This window comes from Crocodylus porosus, unplaced genomic scaffold (genome assembly GCF_001723895.1).
Source record: "Crocodylus porosus isolate Cpor-Errol unplaced genomic scaffold, CroPor_comp1, whole genome shotgun sequence".
Classification (NCBI taxonomy): Eukaryota; Metazoa; Chordata; order Crocodylia; family Crocodylidae; genus Crocodylus; species Crocodylus porosus.
The window spans coordinates 38,997,117-38,998,134 of NW_017728951.1; the positions used below are offsets into that span (position 1 = coordinate 38,997,117).

The 1,018-nt window shown below is 61.3% G+C and overlaps 1 protein-coding gene across 1 annotated transcript in view; it reads left to right on the plus strand.

The window, feature by feature from the left end:
- TLL2 (tolloid like 2) overlaps window positions 1–1,018 on the plus strand; it is a 184,449-nt gene that overhangs the window by 168,799 nt on the left and 14,632 nt on the right. The gene's annotated exons all lie outside the window — the stretch shown is intronic.

The window sequence follows — 1,018 nt, forward strand, 5'->3', positions numbered from 1 at the left end:
ACTCAGGGAGTGGAGCACGGGAAGTGGGCGTGGCAGTGCTGGGAGCGGGGTCTCTGTCCTGATGCTGCCTGCCCAGCTGGGGCGGGGGGGCATGATGTGGATGCGGTTCACTCCAGGTGGAAGGGGACCAGCAGCAGCAGGGCAGAGCCCCTATGGCTCCCCACACTGGGGCAGAGGCAGGCACAACTGGAGGAGCCGCAGGAGAAGCCCCCATGGCTGCCCTGCCCTGCCCAGCCACATCTGGCCCCAGCCTCCCAGCACTTTAAAAAAAAAAGCAAAAAAAAAAAGCCCCGTACTTACTGGCTGCAGCAGCAGCATTTGGGACCTCTGGACACTTAGGGGAGAGTCCTCCCCACCCCGCACAGCATGGGGCAGTGAGAGCACCAGGGATCACCTCCCCCACCTGGCACCCACGTGGCAGCTGCCCCATGGCATCGGTGCAACACAGCTCAGCAGGGTGCTGCATGCTGTCCAAGAGCATGGGCAGCTCCACGTGTCACCGGGAGCTTCTGGTTTGATTCCCCAGCTCTCTGATTATTTCCCCAGCTCTTCCCATGGGGTGCAGCTCCCAGTTATGTGCATGGGGTTTCAGCAGGATGTTGCTGCTGGCTGGGGAAATAGCCCAGTACCAGCTGGCAGCGGCAGCCTGCTGTCATCCCACGTCATCTGGGAGCCCACACCCCCCTGGTAAAAGCTGGGGGAAGTGATCAGAGAGTTGCAGGAAAGTTCGGGGACCTGGGGAACTGAAGCAGGAACTGGGGAAATGTTCAGGGACCTGAACAAACATTCCCCCTGCCCCCCAGTTTGATTCCCCATATCCCCAGTTCAATTCACTGGGGAGCTGGGCGCCTCCATGTGTCAGCCAGAGCCCAGCAACGCTCAGCCCCAGCAACCCCAGCTCTCAGGCAGTGCAGTGCCCTGCCGAGCCATGCTGCACCTGCACCATGGGGCATCTGACACTTGAATACCAGGTGGAGGGGGTGCGATCCCTGCTGCTCCTTACTGCACAGGGGAGCTC